This window comes from Schistocerca nitens, chromosome 6 (assembly GCF_023898315.1).
Source record: "Schistocerca nitens isolate TAMUIC-IGC-003100 chromosome 6, iqSchNite1.1, whole genome shotgun sequence".
Taxonomy (NCBI): Eukaryota; Metazoa; Arthropoda; class Insecta; order Orthoptera; family Acrididae; genus Schistocerca; species Schistocerca nitens.
The window spans coordinates 659,749,269-659,759,551 of record NC_064619.1 but is presented as its reverse complement, the minus strand read 5'-3'; the positions used below and the strand labels follow the sequence as shown (position 1 = coordinate 659,759,551).

The 10,283-nt window shown below is 40.6% G+C and overlaps 1 pseudogene; it reads right to left on the bottom strand.

The window, feature by feature from the left end:
- Window positions 1-508: 508 nt before the first annotated feature.
- Window positions 509-663, bottom strand: LOC126264095 (5.8S ribosomal RNA; annotated as a pseudogene).
- Between the last annotated feature and the right edge of the window lie 9,620 nt (window positions 664-10,283).

Here is a 10,283-nt window from a genome sequence, read left to right as displayed (position 1 = left end):
TCCTATAAATTTTAAGAAGTTAGTAAGATTTTTTGATTACAAGAATTGAAAGAGATTGGGTATAGGTAACACCGATCTTCGTTACTAGATACCTAGTTGTTGCTTACACGTGTATTGGGGCATACCCGCATCCCACGTACACAACCAGAGAAGATGGACTTATATAATTGTTAATCAGGTCTACCTATTCAGGAACTGGCCTTCACAGGGAAACCCCGGAAAACCTGGAGGCTTAGACCCCAACTAGGTACCACAGATGATAGGAAAGACAGAATAATTTAGAAATTTGAGAGACATTCCAGAATTCATAGGAAAGATAAAATCTGACTCATAGCCAAAAAAAATCTTTACACATGCAAATTTTTACAGTCTTCTGAAAAATTTTCTTCATCGATGTCTTGCTGAACTGCGGTGAAACTGATCGAACAGTAACATGGGACACGGCACGGAGGACAGGCGTCGCATTGGCGTACCGGACAGAAGACGTAACGGATTTGTGAGACCAGAAGGAACCTCAGCCAGACGTGGCCCGGGAACGGAATCCATGGACCGCAATGTGCGTTCGAAACGTCGATGTTCATGTGTCCTGCAGTTCACATGTCGACGCACAATTTGCTGCGTTCTTCATCGACCCACGAGCGGAGTGATCCACGGTCGCCAAATTTAATATTTTTGTGGGATCTAAAATTTAAAAACCTCTCTCACACCGGCCTGATTTAGCTTCACTGATCAGGATAGTAAAAAACATACGTATATTAAGGGAATTTTCATTCACAAAGCAGGCATATCACATTCACACAGTTCAATACTGTTCTATCCTGATTAAATTCAAATGGTTCAAATGGCTCTGAGCACTATGGGACTTAACAGCTATGGTCATCAGTCCCCTAGAACTTAGAACTACTTAAACTTAACTAACCTAAGGACATCACACAACACCCAGTCATCACGAGGTAGAGAAAATCCCTGACCCCGCCGGGAATCGAACCCGGCAACCCGGGCGTGGGAAGCGAGAACGCTACCGCACGACCACGAGCTGCGGACCCTGATTAAATTGAGCTTAACTTATATTCCATAAGGCAGTGAAGCAATTTCGAAGTCTAGGTGCGACGAAAATTGTCAGTCGATCTCCTGAAAACATTTGTAATAATTATTAACTTTCAGTGATCACATGGGGAAGACCGGAGATCTGCTGGTAAGACCGTGTTAGCCTATTTATTGAAAGTAATAAGCTGGATATCTTGAGCATACAAAACGGCAGGTTCGTCCAGTGTAAATCAGACGTTCCCCACTGATTCCATGAAACACAGCGTAGTAAGCAGACACTGTCAATAATAATCAGTTAAATAATACGCGAACACACTTACTTTAGTTTAGTTCATGTATTAAATTCCTTCTCATACAGAATCTGATCAAGATGGCGACCAGCTCAACAATACATACATATACATCTTCGTTCTTTCACGGCAAATCGGCAAGATCTCCATCCTTCTTTTCATAAGAGAAAACATAGATAGCAGAGAAGCTATTCCATGGAGTAAATGCACGCTCCAAGGAATAATAAGGCTTGAAACTACTTTGCATTGGTAATCATCGTATATTAAAGCTTAGGAATCGGTAAGATAAGAAGAGATATTTCGAGATATGTACCGAGTTATATAATTTATAAAATTTCTGAAAATAGTGCGGAGAGACCGCTGCAAGAGACATTACAAGTTCCTGCAGAAGGTGTTATCACTTCTGTCTCTATGGTGTTCATTTTTGGAACACAACCTACGACCAGCTTAGAGACGGAAGTGATGACACATTCTGACGGACTTGTACAACATTTCATATTTGCGCTGGCTTATATCCCGCCAACACCTCTCAGCCTGCAAGATCTGGGCAATCACAAAGGGTGGAATTATTGGTGTTGGGAGCTCCAATGTTAGGCGCGTTGTGGGGCTCCTTACAAACATGGCTGCCAAGGAGGGGAAGGAAGCCAATGTGTACTATGTCTGCATAGCAGGTGGAGTCAGTCCAGACGTGGAACGGGTCCTTCCGAATGCCATGAAGAGCACAGGGTGCAGCCAGCTGTGGGTGGTGGCTCAGTCGGTACCAATGATGAGTATCGCTTTGGATCGAAAGAGATCTTTCTGGTTTCGAGCGGCTAATGGAAGTGATAAACGCTGTCAGTCTTGCTTGGGGGATGAAAGCAGAGCTCATCATTTGCAGCATAGTCGACAGGACCAATTGCGGACCTCTAGTACAGAGACAAGTAGAGTGTCTGGATCAGAGGCTCAGGCGGTTCTGCAGCCGTGTACGCTGCAGATTCCTCGAGTTGCGCCAAAGGGTGGTTGGGTTTTGGGTTCCACTGAATAAGTCAGGTGTCCATTATACGAAGGAGCTGGCTACACAGGTAGCAGGGGCTGTGTGGCGTGGACTGGGCGAGTTTTTAGGTTAGAGGGTCTCGGGAAAACACAAAAATGCGTTCAGTCACGATGGGTGCAGGCCGCACAGAGGAAGAATGTAGATACAGGAACCATCGGTATAACAGTTGTAAATTGTCGTAGCTGTGTTGGGAAAGTACCAGAGCTCCAAGCGCTAATAGAAAGCACTGATGCTCAAATCGTTATAGGCACTGAAAGCTGGCTAAAGCCGGAGATAAGTTCAGCTGAAATGTTAGCATAGCACCTAACGGTGACCCGAAAGGATAGGTTAAACAAAGTTGGCGGTGGCGTATTTGCTGCTATTAGAAGTAGTTTACCTTGTCGCGAAATTGAAGTAGATACTTCCAGTGAGTTAGTATGGGCAGAGGTCCTATTGGCAACGAGAATAAAATAATAATTGGATGCTTTTACCGACCTCACAATTCAGATGATACAATCGCTGAAATGTTCAAAGAAATCTTGAGTTAGATTTGAAACACGTATCCGTCTCATACAATTATAGTTCGTGCTGACTTTAATTTACCCTCGATATGTTGGCAAAAATACATGTTTAATTCCGGAGGTACGCATAACACATTATCCGAAATTGTGCTGCACCCATTCTCTGAAAATGATTCGAGCAGTTAGTTCATGAGTAAATGGTTGTGAAAACACACTTCACCTCTTAGCAACAAATAATCCTGAGCTAGTAAAGAGCATCAAAACGGATATAGGGATTTGTGAACGCAGGGTTGTCGTAGTGAGAGTGAATATGGTAACCCCCAAATCGTCCAAATATAAACGAAAAATATACCTACTCAAAAAAGCAGATAAAAATTCACTTGACGCCTTCGTGAGAGAATCTCCACTCCTTACAAATTAACAGTGTAAGTGTAGACCAGATGTGGCTTGAATTGAAAGTCATAGTACCGACAGCAGTTGAGAGACTTATACCAACTAAATTAACAAATGACGGAGCTGTTCCCCCATGGTACACACAACGCGTGAGAACACTGTTGCAGAAACAACGAAAAAAGCCCGCTTAATTTAAACGAACACAAATCTCCCAGAGTGGCGATCTTTTACAGAAGCTCGAAATTTGGCGCGGGCACCAATGAGAGATGCTTATAATAGTTTCCACAACGAAACCTTGCCTCGAGACCTGGCAGAAAATTTAGAGACATTCTGGCCGTATGTAAAGTATGCTAGCAGGAATACATAGTCAATGCCTTCTCTGAGGGATAGCAGTGGAGGTACTATCGACGACAGCATACCAAATCAGAGTTACTAAACACAGTCTTCTGAAATTCGTTCACCAGAGAAGACGAACTAAATATTCCAGAATTCGAATCAACAACAGTTGCCAATATGAGTAAGTTAGAAGTAGATATATTCGGAGGAGTGAAGTGACTTAAATCACTTACTAAAAGCAAGATACTCTGTACCAATTAGGTTCCTTTGAGAGTATGCTGATGCAATAGCTCCATACTCAACAATTATACAGGGTGATCCATTGATAGTGACCGGGCCAAATATCTCACGAAATAAGCATCAAACGATAAAACTACAAAGAACGAAACTCGTCTAGCTCGAAGGGGGAAACCAGATGGCGCTATGGTTGGCACGCTAGATGGCGCTGCCATAGGTCAAACGGATATTGAGACGGGTGTTACGATTAATCAAGGAAAACCCCCAGTTGGGAAACGGGGCCAAAATTAGTTGGTTACTGTCGAGTTGCAATTTACAATTACTTTATTGATTACTTCAACCATTAAAACTCATTTCTTTACCACTTGATCCAAAAAAGCTAACAGGCATGATTGCCTTTTCAAAACAATTTACTTTACAGTAACGGCCAAGCCATTTTACTTTAAACTCGGCTTTGATAAAACATTGAATAACAAATCGAAATTTTCCAAGTAATGAAATTGAAAACTTTACCGTTAATATCCAAGCCATTTTACTTAAAACATACTTTGATAAAGCATTTAATAACAAAATTAAGTCCGCAGCTCGTGGTCGTGCGGTAGCGTTCTCGCTTCCCACGCCCGGGTTCCCGGGTTCTATTCCCGGCGGGGTCAGGGATTTTCTCTGCCTCGTGATGACTGGGTGTTGTGTGATGTCCTTAGGTTAGTTAGGTTTAAGTAGTTCTAAGTTCTAGGGGACTGATGACCATAGATGTTAAGTCCCATAGTGCTCAGAGCCATTTTTGAACAAAATTAAAACTTTCCAAGTAATGAAACAAAACAGCAAATTGCATACCATTTCGCAACCGAACATGTAGGGAGCCACTTCTTTTAAATATTGCCACAACAAGATATTAAATTACAAGGGCTCGCTAACAGGGAGGCAGAACTAGCATTTTCAAAGGATGCCAAGTAGATTAAAACAATCAAAGTAAAGATACAGTCATTAACCTTTTACAATAACTAACAATTTTAAAGCCACGTAATTTAAAAAAACACCAATGAAAGGCAAACTTAACCCTTTTAAACAGTGGCCAAAAACAATCAGAGTAAAATACAACCATTTAACATTTTACAATAACTAACAACTTCAATACCATGTCCTGCCACCAAAGTGTCCTGGGATAGAAATAATTAACCGACCGGGTGTAAGGGCGGCCACAATCGTCTCCCGAAGGATGCTCAGGCTAGAAGCGGACTAACAGACCCACAACGCCTGACATTCAGCAATCACATCGACCTCACGCGAGGCCAGGGGAGGAGGAGGAGGAATAAAATCAGGAACCATAATCCCTGCCCAAAAATACACTTCTTCCCAGGCAGTACTAATAAGAAATCAAAAGATCACTGTCTATAATTAGACTGGCGACAAGGACAGGAAACCCGAACGTAGGAGGCCACAAGGCAGAAAAGACACTGGTTACACAAACCAAAATTCTTCAGTTAAAATCTAAACCTTTAACCAACTTAACTTGCAGTTTATCAGAGAAACAGTAGGTGAACTCCGATGCAAACGTTCCTCACACCCGACCGTGTCCGCGTCGCCAGCGCACCCAACTGGGCACAGTCACGCAGCCACGCGCTCTGTCACCGGAGCCCTCGTCTTCTCTGCACCCACGGCGGCGAAATACCACTCCTCAGGTTAGGCGAGTTACTAGTCCATCATTACCGCCTCCAGACGGAAAATTTAAAGACATCCGTTGCCGCTCCCACCAAGTAGTAACTCGGAACCACAGCCGTGGCCCCCGGGTGCTCACAGCAAGAGCTTACGGCCTTGTCCCGTCAACTCGTCCCACTCGTCTCGTCTCGCACCGCCAGGATAGACCACGAGGTTTCCCGGAACAACAGCAAACCTTCCACTGCCACGCCACGCCGCGGTCTCATCGTCCGGCATTGTCTGATTCCCGATTTTAAAAACCGACCGACCGATTCCTCACCGCTAGGCAACCCACCGGCCATCCCCCCAAAGATCTTATTCCCTTACACAAGGCTAACAGGAAGCAACGACTCGAAGATCGATAAGACCAGACGCGCCGCCAGAGGGGAATCTCAACAGAATCGTACGCAGCATAACTATAAATATGAAAGAATCAATCAACGATGGCATGGAACAGCGCGATGTATGTTGAGAGCCGACACACGGCTCAGATATCAACTTGCATGGGGGCTTAATTAAATGAAATGAAAATAATTTTAATTTTTTGATTTAGCAGCTGTCTGTTCGGTTACGAAGTCTCGTACCGGTTGGCTCTGACTATTATTATTACGCAATCTGACTGCATAGAACAACAACAAAGAATGAAATGAAAATTTTCGTTAACACAATTAATTAATTAAGTCCCCAGCAACTATAAAACCTACGAAACCAAAACACAAGTGTCACTGTTCTGTGTGTGGAAGTATGACTCAACGTACACATCTGGCACGGTTCTTCTTCAAAACACAAGAAATTTTAAATACAATTTATATTGAAGTAATTAAAGAAAATAGAAATACTATAATTACGCAAGAAAACCAGAATTACACTCTAATCCAAGAACACAAGCCAGATGCTTTGTTGACTGAACCTGTAATGACGCATTATTCAGGACACTGAAATAATGAGAGAGAAAAGAAAAGTAGTTTGTTACCTTAATTTATATTTATGAAAAGCACTCTTAAACATTACAATCTCTCCACACCGACTCGCTACTATTACATCTCAACCAGAACTCTCCAATATCACATCTCAGCGAGCACTGCGCTCCGCTACCTCTCAATAATCACAGCCTGCCACGAGTTCTGAACAAGCACTGACTACCACGAGTTCTCAATAATCACTGCCAGTGGAGGCGCCTAAACAAAACTCTCTGGCGCTGTGGCTCAGTGTAGCCACCTTTCATATGCCCTTCCTCCACGGGCCAGAATTTGATGGTATTTTTGCCAGCATTGGTGGTGAAAATACCACCAAATTCGTCAAAAAAAAAAAAAAAAGAAATACAGACAAAAAATAAAAGATAAAATTAATACATAAATATCACATAACTAGATAAAATTTTGGCTTTGCACTGACCTTTCAATCACCTAATATATATAAAGTACAGTAAGGAATACAAATTCTTTCATACATCTGACTTTACATAATAGTTTACACAAGTATTATGTGGTTAAACAGTTCAATCAGTAGCGTCTGCAATGACGAATATGTGCAGGTAAGAGTCTCATAACTTTTCACAAACAGTAATACACAAAAAATCAGTTTATACAAATATTCACATAGAATGCTTTCACAACAAGTAGTTGACAGTTCCAGCAGTAGCACCCAGCAATGGTCAACAGGTGCAAATACCAACAAGTGACATCATTTTAGTAGAAGCAGTTCCATCAGTGGCATCCAGCAATGTTGAACAGGTGCTACAGCAACAAGTGACACCATTTCAGTAGAAGCAGTCCATCAGTGGCACCCAGCAATGTTGAGCAGGTGCAGACAGCAACAAGTGAGATTATGTCAATAGAAGCAGTCCATCAGTGGCACCCAGTAGTGTTGACAGGTGCAGACACCAAGAAGTAACACTATTTCAGTAGAAGCAGTTCCATTAGTGGCACCCAGCAATGTTGAGCAGGTGCAGACACCAACAAGTGACATCATTTCAGTAGAAGCAGTCCATCAGTGGCACCCAGCAATGTTGAGCAGGTACACACAGCAACAAGTCACATTTCTCAGCAGAAGCAGTTCCATTAGTGGCACCCCGCAATGTTGAACAGGTGCTACACCAACAAGTGACATTATGTCAGTAGAAGCAGTCCATCAGTGGCACCCAGTAATGTTGAGCAGGTGCAGACAGCAACAAGTGACATCATTTCAGTACAAGCAGTCCATTAGTGGCACCCAGTAATGTTGACAGGTGCAGACAGCAGTCCATAAAATTCCCTATCACTAATCACACTGTTCATCAGAGTTTATCAGCAGAAATTAAACATGTCCTAGTGGCACCAATCATGTAGAAAAGGTACAAGTAACAGTCCATAATAGTTACTATCACTGATCACACAGTTCATCAGCAGAAATTAAACATTTCTAAGTGTCACACATCACGTCGAAAAGTGCAGCACCATCACTAATCAGACAGTTCAGGCATGAACAATAGTTTGAATACACATACAAATGCTTTTACACTGAACATACAAATCATAACAAACACACAAATGATATCAGATAATTGTCATATTAACTATTACACATACACAAATAGCAGTAAACCTATAATATTTATGGATGTCAGTGCAAGCCACTACAAACAAATAAAATAATATTTAGGAGATATGTGGGTAGGATTAGGAAAGGAAAACACACAAAATACACTCACTCATCTTTCATCCACATTAAGTGTTACTGTGTAATTGAATAGTGTTAACTGTGTAAATGTAACTCTGTCAAAATTTGATGTTCATCATGTGTATCAAGTAGAAGTGGCAGCAACGTATAACAGTCAATAATAGTTAGTCAACGTCATAGTCATCATGTCAAGACCAATGTTTGCCAAGCCAAATCAAATGTACGTTTGCTGAACAACTGTCAGTGAGCCAAGATATGCAAATGCTTCCTCTCTCCAAAAAAAAATAAAGTATGTACTGCTTAGTGATTTAACAAAGTGTGTGTGTAGACAATCTTCCTTCTACTTAAGTGTTCTAGTCTGCCATCTTCATCCTCCTTGTTCCATATAGACCAACAAAAAAAAAATGCTCCTCACTTACTTTACCTCTTATCCACCAAAACTCCAATAATCATCAGCATCACATACTCTCAATACTTCAATAATACCTCTTACGTCGATACATATAAATCTTATCATCAATATCATTTACCTTACCTCTTGTCCACAAAAACTCCAATAATCATCAACTTCACATAATCTCAATAATACCTCAATAATACCTCTTCAATACGTCGATACATATAAACCTTATTACCAATATCATTTCACTTCCATAAGAACTCTTTCCTCTAGTCAGTCTCCTCGAACAAGTACAAATAAAATCCTAATGCAATCCTCATGATTTCATACAATCCGAAGACACACTGTCAACACACAACCTCTATGTAATCCATCTGACCCAAATCTTCTACTCATTATGTATTATAAACAAAGAAATGCATACATGACCTCTAACAGACTTAGTTCGAATAACTCTCAGTAATTAAGTACGATTACGGAGTGTGAATGATCATAATATTTCACAGTGTGTACACCACTTCAAGAATTATGGCAGAAGCAAACATGTGGAGTATTTCTTGTGTCAAGTGTCACTTACTATTTCAATTGCTCACGAAGAATGCAGTGTAATAACTGTCAATGGTCTAAACCTAGTATCGGTATGTCATGTCGTTAGCTTCCTTCCTATCAGCATAAATTTATACAGCTTTCATAAAACCTCCAGCTCATGTGACTTCTATGAAGTTTCTTGTACTAATGTCGTTCGTCGAATTACAGCAGTTCATTTACTTATCTTAAAAATATAAGGCACTGAGCATAAGCAAAACATGCAATAGCGAGTAAATATACCAGTAGAGAACAGAATGTCAACAAGTGGATGCAGCACAATCCCTACAACGAGGCTCTGCCAAGCAAACAATCTATAATTTATACCACAGTGTAACCTAAACTCTATGTTCGTACACAGTATATCAGCATTTCTATCTATAGCAAATTAAAGAGTAGTTATGACAACAAAACAGAAATGTGTAAATATGCAATCCATACGCACAGCAGCAAACATATATCTTACGTAATAAACAGGTCATTAGCATCCTATCAGCATAAGCAAATAAATGTTCATATGACATCTTAATAAGTAAACATGAAGGCGCAAGCAGATAAATCACAAAGTATAACTTACATACATAACCATATCAGCACAATTAATTAGATGACAATTATAATTTAAATAAATAAGCACAGCAGGCACATAATAAAAAAAATATAACATCAGTGAAAAAGCACAGCAGCCAAGCAATGCATAATATACACAAGTACCAACCCGGTTCATTAATCACTCATTGTCAAAATCAGTTAATGTACGCAAGCACGTCGCTTCACAAGTAAATTCATAGTACATGAAATTTAGCACAAAGTATAAGTCACGTAATCGCGAGCAGCAAATTACGTCTAAAGTACGTACCTAAGTGGAAATATGTTACCTGAAAAATAAACTCAATTAATCGTTACCTTTTTAGTTTATTACTTCTTTTTTCCGATATTACATTCTTCCTGAAATTTTCTCCATAGCAAGTCCTCTTAACGTCGGACACACACAGAATTTACCTGAAGGTCTTAAATATTTTATACAACCGTATCCTGAAAAATACTGAACGTTAATAACGTAATTTATAAAGTCACCATAGCTTATACAGAATTTAATCGGAGAAATT